The sequence below is a fragment of the Oryza sativa genome, chromosome 6 (genome assembly GCF_034140825.1).
Source record: "Oryza sativa Japonica Group chromosome 6, ASM3414082v1".
Classification (NCBI taxonomy): Eukaryota; Viridiplantae; Streptophyta; class Magnoliopsida; order Poales; family Poaceae; genus Oryza; species Oryza sativa.
Window position 1 is genome coordinate 13,748,593 of NC_089040.1, and position 12,394 is coordinate 13,760,986.

Consider the following 12,394-nt stretch of genomic DNA (forward strand, 5'->3'; position numbering starts at 1 on the left):
GTGCCTATCATGTATCAGGCACACATTTGGCCTCATACGAACAACTTTTGTTTTAACCAATTTCAGGAACCAGTACCAGCTGTCGGTATTCTCACTCTCAACAAAAGCAAATGCCAAGGGCAATACCTGATTGTTCCCATCTACCCCTATTGCTGTTAGTATCTGGCCCCGATACTTTCCTGCCAAGAATGTCCCATCAATGCAGAGAACACGACGACAGTTCACGAATGCCATCTTGCATGCATGTAGAGCTAAGAACGCCCTTTGCAGCACACTCTTGCTAGGATGTTCAATTGAGGGGAATTTCTTCACTTCGTAAGAGCTCCCAGGGTTTCTTTCCTCTATAACACCAAGCAAGCGTGGCAAATTGTCATACGAGGCTTCGTAAGTTCCAAATCTCATCTCTATTATTTTCTGTTTGGCCCTCCAGGCCTTGGCATAGCTAATAGTATACTTGTATGTCTCTTCGATGTGTCGGATTATTGACCTTGGTTCATATGTGAAATTATCGATGACATGCGCATACATCTCAGATGCAACAAATGCACAAGTAATGTTCCTGTGGTATTTCTGAACACCAGGTAGAAAACATGTATGCTTGGTAACGACTGACACTGTCCAATAATCCTTCCATTTCCCCTTATACGCGTGCACTCTCCAGGGACAACCATCTTTTTCCTTAACACACCGAACTTCATATTGCGACCGGTTCGACTTGGCAACCCAAAACTCTCTATGAAGTGACACTGCAAAATGTTTTACTGCCTCCTTCATATCTTCTGCTCTACTATAAATCGCTCCCTGAATAACCTCATTTTCTTTGTACTCCCATCTCACACTATCCTCTTCAGAGACGATCAGCCCAGAAAAATCCTCACTAGCCCATTCTGCTGGATTAATATCCGTCTCATCATCTGACGAATCACCTTCCTCTACACGCTCGTTGTCAGAATCCTCCCTCTCCATTTCATCCACAATGGCACCGACAGTCTCCCCCTCATCGGCCACTCCACCTGGTTGAATGCCCACTGGAGCTACTACGCCCCCGTCCTCTCGTGCGTTGACCTCCTCCACAGAAGTCTCGTTTACTTCAGCACTTGGTCCCTCGCCATCATCCATGTTCATCTGCACACCTGGATCCTTCGGGTGAACAAACGGAACCAAAGCTAGAGGTCACCCGCGTTGCAATGCATTTTCCAAATACCATCTCCACACTCGAGAGTTTTAAACTGGAATTAGTTTCCAATAAAAACCCTCAGTTGCCCGACTTACTATAACATTGATTGTTATGTCACTTGTCTGTGGATCAACTCTCAAGCCCCTCATTAACCATCCTTTTATAGAAGGTACACTCCTCTCAGCCGATCTATCAATTCCTCTTTCTGATACAATAAAATCTGACAGATCTACCCCAGTTGGCCCGTAACGGACGTTTCCTGGTCCATGGTAAACTTGGAATATTTGTTTGTTCGACATATCTGTCAACGAAATAACTAGATCATATTACTCTTTCATGCAATAAACATCTACAACGTAATATCTTCTTGTGTAAGCCAATGCAACTGTAATGTATTGATTCCAAACTAGCAGATCTATGTAGTTACCGATATCTACAATACGCACTTCTAGATTAGTACAATTAAAACCCTAAAAATATAATGCATTTATTCAAACAAATTTTTAAAGAATACACACTATTTAACTCAATAGTCACATATAGGATCTATGAATATTACCTGAAATCGGCGTCTGAATCCGGCAGGGCTTCGCCCCTTCTTCTCTTCTCCTCCCCTCTCTTCTTTTTTTTTTCACTGGAATTGAGGAGAGAAGAATGAGGGCTGGGGGCTGGGCAGCAGGCCTTCTATAGGCAGCGAGGCCTGCCGCCCGGCCAGAGGACGGCAAGGGGCCGCCTGCAAAATAGCCGGCCCCGACTGGCTTTTTTGCATTCGGGCCCCTTGCCGTCCCACCAGAGGGCGGCAAGGGTTTTCCTGCAAAAAACCCTCCCTCCATCACCGCCCGTTCCTCCCCCGTTTGCCACGTTAGCTTGCCGCCCCAGAGGTGGGCGGCAGGGTCTATTTTTATAATTTTTTTGGCCGATAGATTATTTCTGTAAATATTTTTTAAAAAAAATCTAAAACCGAAAAAAAGTCGGACTCCTGCGACTCCTCGCGTGGGCCGGCTCGGACCAGGCCGACTGCTGCTGCTCCTTAGCCGACTCAGCTTACTAGCCAACCGAGTCAATCGAGCCAACCAATCAGCAAGACATGCACAGCACCCGTACATGCAAGCTGACGTCAACACACACACCTGCATGCATCAACATATGCATGCATCGATCACACATACATGTACAGCACCGTACATGCATGCATACCTGTACGCTACAGTACCTCGTATACTGTAGCATCATATACTCCAACTTTTCAATTCCCTTCGCGAACACCAGTGGTTGCACGCACATCTCGTGAAGCCCGTTGCAAAGATCTCCCCCACACGGTGTCCATCCACCGTGTGCCGTCTCGTATCCAACTTCGTCACCCGGTATCCTTGACCGTCTGGACCTCAACTCCTCCCTGAGTCTAGTCCCGATCCCCACTGTTGACCGAAGTTGACCTCCAAGAATCCATACTCTAATCATCTTCTCACATAATATCCCGACTGCACTAGACCTCTGCTCCTCCCTGAACATAGTCCCGGTTCTCACCATTGACTAAGGTTGATCTCAAGTCACCTGCACACAATCAGACAAAACAACCGTTCCTGGGCACAGATATCACAACCTGACCCACATTAGTCATACGCACTCAAACAAACATCCACACATCTTTTCAAACCAATTCTTTGATTAAATCATTTGTATAACCAATTGTTCATCATAGATATTAATCATGAAAATGATTTCACAATCTCCTCTTTGATGAACACATTGGCAACATCTTCAAAATGCGAATTTGTGTTTTTGAAAAAAAACAAAAATCACAAAGTGAAAAGGAAAACTCTCCCTTTTTAAAAGAGAGTTACAGTGTGCCCTGCCTAATAGGATCTGCTTGCTATTTAAAGCGAAAAAGGTGTCCCTGCCAGAACCGACTCGTTACGGTGTGCAAAATCCGACTCGACGCAGTGTGCGAAAGTCGATTTACAACGTGCGTTCATAAAATCCGTCTCGATGCGGTGTGCGAAAGTCAATTTACAATGTGCGTTCATGTTCCTGTGCAGACACATATTCCTACCGTTCGATGTGCTTTGGGATTCGAGCACGGCCAGCCTTCTTTCGATCTCTCGAATTTATCCCCATTCTTGACTTTTTCTTTTTTAACAAAGACGCCCGCATACATGCTATATCTATAACTTGAATATGATGGACAAGATCCCAGGGGATCACTTCTGAAATTATTTGTTTTTCCCCCACCTTTCCCAAATGTGTTCCATGCGCACGCTTTTCAAACTGTTAAATGATGCATTTTTTACAAAAGATTTCTATAAGAAAGTTGCTTAAAAAATTATATTAATCCATTTTTTTAAAAATCATATTGTGGAAACTTTTGAATAAAATCTCTTGATCTTTAAAATCAAACGAAAATTAAGTAAAGTAGAAGATACATTGGTCTAACAAGCTGTAGCCATGTTTACATTCAATGTTTTTTTTTTTGGCATAACACAGGCTGAGGCTCCAGATGGTACAGGTAACGAACGAAAGCAAAATACCCCTCTCACAGATAAATGAATATGACAATTTGCAAGATGGTGTTGGGATTAAGATGATGGAGGTTGATACCATAGAGGTGTAGCAGACCTCGGAAGAAATCGCCGGTTGGTAGCCCGAGCCTGAACTGAAAGAAGGGGAGGAAGACCACCATCTCGTGGGTGTCGGGCGTTGGGAAGTCTTCCCTGACAGCCTCCCTCTATTTGATGAGCTCCTGCGGGGGAAGATACTGTTGAGTTGTGATCCAAATTCATTTGCATTTAACAAAGGTTAGCTTCTGCCATAGTGGAGCGGAGGCCCGTCGCTGGTAGGCTTGGGCCAGAGCGTCTTAGTCAGCAAAGTTACATTAAGAAGGTTCTTCATCGTTTTAACATGCATAATACAAAGCCTGTTAGTACTCTTATTGCACCTCGTTTTAAATTTTCAGCTTTACAATGTGCTAGTACTGATAAGGATGTAGAATAGATGTCAAGAGTTCCATATTATAGTGCTGTTGGTTCTTTTATGTATGCCATGGTTTGCTCCCGTACGGATTTATCTCATGCTATGAGTTTGGTTAGTAGATACATGGCTAATCCTGATAAAGAACACTGGAAAGGTATTCAGTGGATTTTCAGGTACCTCAGAGGCACAGCTGATGCTTGATTGAAGTTTGGCAAGAGTGATAAGGGACTTGTTGGCTATGTGGATTTAGATTTTGCTGCTGATTTGGATAAGAGAAGGTCACTGACAGGTTATCTGTTTACTATTGGTAGTTGTGCTGTGAGTTCGAAGGCAACATTGCAGCCTGTTGTTGCCTAGTCTACCACTGAAGCAGAATACATGGCTGTTGCTGAAGCATGTAAGGAATCAGTTTGACTAAAAGGATTGTTTGCTGAGATTTGTGGAGTTGATTATTGCATTAACTTGTTTTGTGACAGTCAAAGTGGCATATACATCACTAAATATAAGATGTTTCATGGGAGGACAAAGCACATTGATATCAAGTACCATTATGTTCGCGATGTAGTCGCGCAAGGTAAGCTAAAGGCATGCAAGATAAGCACTCATGATAATCCTGTTGATATTATGACAAAGCATGTTCCTATTGCTAAGTTTGAGCTTTGCTCAAGTCTAGTTGGTATAGTGGTTTAGCCCAAGAGGCTATTTGGCGCCGAAAGTGTTTTTGTCTTTGTTGTGTTCAGGGTAAAGGATTGATTCACGCTACAAGGAGGAATTTGTCTCAAGGTGGAGTTTGTTGAGTTGTGATCCAAATTCATTTGCACTAAATAAAGGCCAGCTTCTGCCGTAGTGGAGCGAAGGCCCGTCGCCGGTAGGCTTGGGCCGGTCGTCATCCCTTTTAGGGTTCCACCATATATATACCTCTTATAAGCCACCGTGCGGCGTTGTAACCTCACCCTCGATATAGAATTTTGCTGGCTGTCCCCGTGGTTTTTTTCTCTTCTGCTTTGGGAGGGTTTTCTTTGTTAAATCTCGTGTCTTCTGTGATTGACCTATTGTCCATTATCGTTTGTTTGCCTATTGTTTCCTCACAAGTGGTATCAGAGCTTGTTATCATATTAGGGTTTCGTGATGGCATCGATAAAGTATGATCTACCGCTGCTAGACTACAAGACGAGATTCTCGCTGTGGCAAGTTAAGATGCGGGCTGTTTTGACGCAATCTTCGGATCTTGATAAGGCGCTGGAAAGCTTGGGGAAGAGGAAGAAGGATGAATGGACCACTGAGGAGAAGCGTAAAGATCGTAAGACTCTGTCACTGATCCAACTTCATCTATCTAATGATATTTTGCAAGAAGTGTTGCAGGAAAAAACTGCTGCAGAACTTTGGCTCAAATTGGAATCGATCTGCATGTCTAAAAATCTAACCAGCAAGATGCATATGAAGATGAAGTTGTTCACAGACAAGTTACAAGAGAGTGGTTTTGTGTTGAACCACATATCGGTCTTCAAGGAGATCGCTGCCGACCTAGTGTCGATAGAGGTACAGTTTGATGATGAAGATTTAGGTCTTCTACTGTTATGCTCAATGCCTAGTTCATATGCAAATTTCTGTGATACCATACTATTAAGCTGTGATGAACTAACCCTTGCGGAAGCTGTTCTCTACCATTTATCTTGTAGGAGTTGTACGCACTGTAAGGAAATTAGTGATTCGTATTAAGTGAAGATTAAATTATAATTCATGAGAAGTACACATGCATGGATCAGAATCACTTACTATTGTTAGAAATTGTATGTACATCCCATGATTATAATCAAGTGGGTCCTGGATTGTAACGGTCTCGTACTTCGGGTAGATCAATGTTGATGGTCATTAGCGATCAGTTTCGACCGTCAATATTATCAAAATAGAGGAGATCTAGTTATGCTTGCAATGCATATTTGTGTTAGAATAATAATATTCCACTAGTATTAGGTTTACTAACCTTTTGCTGAGAATAAACATAAAGTGGAGGAGAATCGGTATCAAATCAAACGATAAATCAATCGGACGATGTCGAGAATCAGACTTATGTATGAATGGGCCAAGAACTCAGAAATGTCAGAAATGTCACGATCAATTGAGCCAAAATTCACTAGTCTGTGAAAAGAAGAAGTCCAGAAGGTCGCTAGCCAAAAATGGGCTGGATTGGGCCACCCCATGGTTCGGCCGAACCCCCATCTCCACCGTTGAGGCTAGGGTTTGGCATGGACGTCCAGAGAAATGACAAACATTTTTTCAAAAGACGCTCCGATTGATGAACTACAAAGTCCACAGCCACATCAGAGAAATGATGAACATTTCCTCTGCGAAAGGAGGAAAATCTGCATAAAAGAGGAGGGGAAGGAAGTGTGGAGGAACCAAGCAGGAAGCGGAAGGAGGAGGTGGAGAAGCTTTTACTTTTGCTAGAATACTCTTCTTTATACATTTATGGTATTGGAATATTTTTCGAGTATATGAATGTCAACTTTATATTATGTTCATGTTATACTGATTATGCTGCTAGCTTATCTGGGAGATGCATCAGTACCGGTATAGTGTTTGCTTATGCAATTACTCTATGTCATAACGATGATATTAGAGTAGTATCTGGTAGTTTAGGCGTGGTGTCTAGACTACGGGATATCATTATTTGGGGTTATATGCTGTGGATGAGAGGTGGGCCGCTGATGGTGACAGCTCAGTACGGGTATTCCTCCGCACGTGTATATAGTCCTAAGTTAATTTCCTGTGGAGGGTACTACTCCGTATTTAGCCCCGGTTGTATGGTCATGATGGGCTGTCGTAAGGAACTCGGCAGTCAGGGGTGGCTTCTCGAAGTACTAGGAGGGCATCGGAAAGAGGGTATTAGCTAGTAAATCATATAACTAGAATGTATGTATAATTTGTATACTAGAAGTATAGGAATAGATTCTTTTTCTATTTTCTTTCCACTTAGCTTAGATAATTTAGTTTGAGAATGAGAAGTTCTATGCTTGTGTGTCATCCTACCCTTTGAATTATATTAACCCCTGCTTAGACTATGATTATTACAAGTAACATAAATTATTAGTGCGGTTCTCTCTATTGTAATCTTCCCACGGGATTAAACAAATACGATACCCATGGAATACTCTCGGGTGAAATGCTACCACTGGTGGAGAAACCCTTTGTAGTCCCGGTTCGTAACCCCCCTTTAGTCCCGGTTTTCAAACCGGGACTACCAATCCAGGACTAAAGATCGCTATCTTTAGTCCCGGGTGAAATAACCGGGACTAAAGATCGATCTTTAGTCCCGGTTCGTACACCAACCGGGACTAAAGATGGCTCCGCCACGTGGCCGACTGAGCCATCTTTAGTCCCGGTTGGTGTTACCAACCGGGACTAAAGATCGAGCTGACCTTTTTTTTTTTGCATGGCCTTGTGTGTGTGTGTGTGTATATATATATATATATATATATATATATATATATATATATATATATATATGACCAAATTAAAATATATTTACATTATAGAAAATGTGTACACATGCATATAGAAATATATGTAGTCATGTATTAATTATAATCCATTATATGTCCTAGCTAGCTACGATTTCGACGTAGTAGTAGTCGCTAGCTCAGAAGCTAAGGACCTATGAATTGTGTTTCCGTCGTAATATAATTCACCCTTGGGATCAAGGATTTGTTCGTTGATGAATCCCATGAGTTGTTCTTGAACCGCTGCGATAAATTCCTTGTGTGTGTTCAGGTTATCCCTCATGCGAATAAACTATATGAATGTATGAAATTGATTAGTAATTAAACAAGAAATCGATATGTAATGAAATTTTGAATTTATTTGTACGTACAACGAGCTCTCTTGTGGTGATGATTTGGTCTGCAAGGCAGTGGTAATACTCGCACACGTAGTAGCCGCACAAGTTAGTTCCCTGCTTTTGCTTTGCGCACTACAAATAAATGACAAACGACGAAAGATCTAATTAATATACACTTGTATGTATTTGAATCGGAGAAATATAAATGTAGAGCATGTGTACTCACAGGAAATTTGAACTTCCGCCTAAGTCTTTCTCTCCAGTTGCCGCGGACCAAATGACGGAACCGATACCAAGCCTTACATGGAGTTTAAAGCTATGATTCGTAGTAGCAATTAACATAACAAGATTTTCTTAATTAACAGAGGAACTTATGACAGTACCTGTCTATAAGTTCGAAAACCTTGTCAAACGTAGACTCTTTTTTATCCATTGAGTCATATACGTTGACGGTGCAGGCCGACAGGTCGAAGAGTAAAAGCACCCAGTGGAATCTACAATGTGCGTGGGATGCATTACATATGAAACACTTAGCAAGTGCGTACGGGAATGAAATTTGGTATAGGAAGACAGTAAAATTAAACTAACTCTGTGTTGTACGGCAACAGTATGAACGTCTTGTAATGCTGCGCCTTCAGGAGATGGACGAGATTGTCCTCTGTGGCTTGCGGATATTGGTCGAGCATTGCGACGTTTACTTTCCGAGGGTCGATGAATCTAGTATCGAAAACCCCCCGCCGTTGGGCCCTTTGAATCTCCATTCTACAACGATAAAAGGGAGTATATTATTTTCTATAGTCTACTTATATACAAGGACCTAATTAATTAAAGGAGACGTAGTAAGAAATCTAACTGAACGATATACTTACAAAATCCAGCAACTCATAATAGAGACGTCGAGGGCGTCCAGCTGGTATAGTTCGTAGATTCCCTTGAAATTGATTCAGAGAATGTCATCTCCTTGCAAGAAGTCCATGTCCCTGATCCTCGCTCCGATCATCTCTCTACCGGTGGCGCTCATCTCCATGTACAGCTGATGGAACTTGTACATTTGTGTGGGTAGGGACTGCACCAGCTCAGGCTTGACAAGCGGTTTACCGAGTTCGTACATGTATTTCACTTCCGCCTTTTCGATTGGTGCGACTCCTAGCAATTGATCCGTAGTTAGACCGGTGTCAGTAATAAATTCTTCTATCGTCATTTCTTCACCGGTCACCAACGGCTCAATCTCCTGGTTTGGTTGCTCTCCAAGCTGAGGGACTGGTTTGGACTTTCCAGAAGATGCTTTATCAGCGTTCGCTCATAGTCCGATAGCTTAATGGCATCCTTGGCAGGTGCAGACATACCCCTGAAGAAGTTCCTGACACTTGGGTCTATAGGAATCTTCTTTTCTGGACTTCGAGGCTTGAATTGTCTCTTGACTTCTGATGCCACGTAAGCGTCAAGCTCCTCTTGCGTGCAATCATACCCCGGGTCCTTGCTCTTGGCGGCGTCAACTTTCGCCTTCTTCGTTGCCCTTGTGTGGGCAGGCGGTGGAGCTTGGGGGGCCCTTGACTTTGAAGGTGCCGGAAGAGGAGCTTGCGGAGGAGTCGGTGCAGGAGCCTGAGGTGGAGACGGTGCTGGAGCATGAGGAGGAGACGGTGCAGGATCCTGAGGAGGAGATGGCGGAGCCGGAGGAGATGGTGCACGAGACGCCGCTTGTCGCCCAGGGAGGATGATGTACCGCCTGCGCCATAGAATAATGGCATGGCTTGTGTCTCGTAGATGCGTCTCACCGTCTCCTCCAGGGTAATCCAGCTCGAGGTCCTCGTACGCACCTTCGACCAACTCAACTTCGACCTTGGAGTATCCTGCTGGAATCGGCCTGCAGTGGTAAGTACCTGAAGGGTCCGTTGGGATGGCCATGCCCGACGCCACCATCATGTGGTGAGAGGTTATTTATTAGTAATCAACATATATAAGCAGCAACTAGCGGAATGGCCAAATCTAAAATATATAAACTACGAGCTTACCTTTATTGATAAGTTCTTGAAAGGAATATGCAGCTCACATGGTGTCCGCTGAGTGATGTCATCAACGGGCCAGGTGGATTCGTCCTGGGTTTGCATGGCGTCCATGCTCTGTGATCCTACCTGCCCCGTTGAGGCGCAGCTGCTACAGTTTCCTGACGGGCTCACCATTGCAGGAGGAATGGTCGGCTGGGGATCATGGGACCGATATGCGGCCATGCGTTCATCAACCTTCCTTGCCACCTCCTCTTGCATGCTGCGCTCGTAGCTCGATACCCTGAAATCTAGATCTGCAATCTTCGCCTCGGTATCTCTCTTGCTTCTCATCCGACTCCTGTACGTGTGGATGTCCTCCTTGAACCCAATCTTCCAAGGAATCACCCCTTTCCCTCGTGTTCGTCCTGGATGCTCTGGAGTCTGCAGGGCGAGTGACAGCTCGTCCCTCTCTCTATCTGGTCAGAACGTGCCCTGAGAAGAGTCTTCCACTGCGTCTGTTAGTCGACACGCAGCCTCTCGTATCTGATCGCCGAAGACAAGTGAGCCATCAGCTGGGTTGAGCGTTCCACCGTGAGCATAGTACCAGAACTTCGATCGTTCCGGCCAATTAGCAGTGGCCGGTTTGATACCCCTCTCAAGCAAGCTAGCCTCCATCTCCTCCCACTTCGACATCGCGACGCTATAGCCGCCTGACCCCAAGTGGTGTGGTACTTCTTCTTGGTGGCATTTTCTTTGTTTCTTTCCATCATCGCCTGCCCTTGTTCACCTGTCTTATATGCAACGAACTCGTCCCAGTGATCCCTTAGCTTTGGGAATGTGTCAAAGTTCGGTGTCTGCCCCTTCAGGATATATTTCTGGTACAGATCTCCCTTGAAGCTCTGAAACTGTTCTGCCATTTTCTTCAGAGTCCACCTTTTCACTTTGTCCTCTGTACCCGCGGGAAGGGTGAATGTCTCGAGCATTGTGGTCCACAGCATCTCTTTCTCCGAATCTGGGACAAAGCTCTCATGATCTCCGCGTGCCCTTGTTCTTCGCCAGTACACCGTACTGACAGGCACGTTATCCCGCATAACCCAACCGCTGTGACGTACATAGTTCTTGGCGGCTTCTGCCGGGGCACTAGGTCGTCCATCTTCTTCCACTTCCGTTATGATGTGCCGACCCTCAAGCTTCTTCGTGGCACCTCGTTGCCCGTGTGCCCTCTTCTGTCCAACGGAGGGTTGACTTCCACTAGCCTCCTCCTCCTAGTTCCCCTCCACATCCCTTTCCATGTGCCCCTCCTGGTTCCCCTCCGCATCCCTCTCCACGTTCCCTTCCTCGTTCAAATACTGGTTTGGATCCTTGTTCCCCTCTTCTTCATTCCAGTACTGGCTGCTTCCCTCCACGATTGTATCGTACAATATCTATTCCTCATCGCGATCAGCCATCTGTTCATACAGGAAACATCTGCTAAGTCATGAGACATTTATGTTTTAACAATCTTATATTAAAACTCAAATAATCTTATATGCTAAGACTAAAATAGTCATGTATGCTAAGTGTAACTGTCGTATATTAGAACCCCACACAATCTTAGAAGCTAAGTCTAATTACAAATCTAATAATCTTATACTAAAACTCAAATAGTGATATATGCTAAGTCTAGGTGACGTATATTATAGGACCCTAGCTAGTCAATAATTATATACTAAGTCTAATTACAAATATAATAATCTTATATTAAAACTCAAATAATCTTATATGCTAAGACTAAAATAGTCATGTATGCTAAGTGTAACTGTCGTATATTAGAACCCTACACAATCTTAGAAGCTAAGTCTAATTACAAATCTAATAATCTTATACTAAAACTCAAATAGTGATATATGCTAAGTCTAGGTGACGTATATTATAGGACCCTAGCTAGTCAATAATTATATACTAAGTCTAATTACCAATATAATAATCTTATATTAAAACTCCAATAATCTTATACTAAAACTCAAATAGTCATGTATTCTAAGTGTAACTGTCGTATATTAGAACACTACACAATCTTATATGCTAAGTCTAATTACAAATCTAATAATCTTAATTGCATTACAAATATAACAATCATATATATAATTACGTCACTTGCCTGCACGAATTCCTTCGAGGGCTAGCTCTACCACTCTGGCTTGAGGGACAACTCCGACAACGTCTTTTCTGCAAGATACAAAAAGATGTATTAGGATAAACGCGAAGTAACATATATTGCATTTGACGTTCACGTTTCGTTCACGATATCGTTCACGTTCGCGTTCTCGTTAAGGTCACGTTTCATTCACCTACGTTTGTTCGTTCACATTTATTCACCTGCCTATAATTGCATTTCACGTTCACGTTCGTTCGCTCGTTCTCGTTCACGTTCATTCACCTTGT